General features: G+C 44.8%; 1 protein-coding gene across 1 annotated transcript in view; it reads left to right on the forward strand.

The window, feature by feature from the left end:
• Positions 1–420, forward strand: part of afg3l1 (AFG3-like AAA ATPase 1) — a 21,844-nt gene that overhangs the window by 565 nt on the left and 20,859 nt on the right. The gene's annotated exons all lie outside the window — the stretch shown is intronic.

The following is a 420-nucleotide window of genomic DNA, read 5'->3' on the forward strand; positions in this document are numbered from 1 at the left end:
AAGCAGCTGGACTCTAAAGCAGCTGGGCTCTGAAGCAGCTGGACTCTGAAGCAGCTGGACTCTGAAGCAGCTGGGCTGCACGACCTCAGACAAAAACGTAACGAGCCAGATTATTGTTGAAGAATGAAGATTGTGATAAACCAGCATTTTCACCCCTTTCCTTCTCTTCAATCCTTTTATAAATACAAGATTTGTATTTCATGATATGCATGTACATGTATACGTATGTACATGTATACGTATGTACATGTATACGTATGTACATGTGTGAGGCAAAGCACTGCACACTTCTTCATCTCTTCTGAGGCGCCCGCTCTCAGACGAAGTAAATCCATCTTGTTGTCCAAAGAGCGGACATTCGACAGAAAGAGAGACGGCATGGGGAGTTTACCGGCTTTAGCGTTAGCTCGTAGCCTCACA

This window comes from Nematolebias whitei, chromosome 10 (assembly GCF_014905685.2).
Source record: "Nematolebias whitei isolate Nwh7 chromosome 10, NemWhi1, whole genome shotgun sequence".
Taxonomy (NCBI): Eukaryota; Metazoa; Chordata; class Actinopteri; order Cyprinodontiformes; family Rivulidae; genus Nematolebias; species Nematolebias whitei.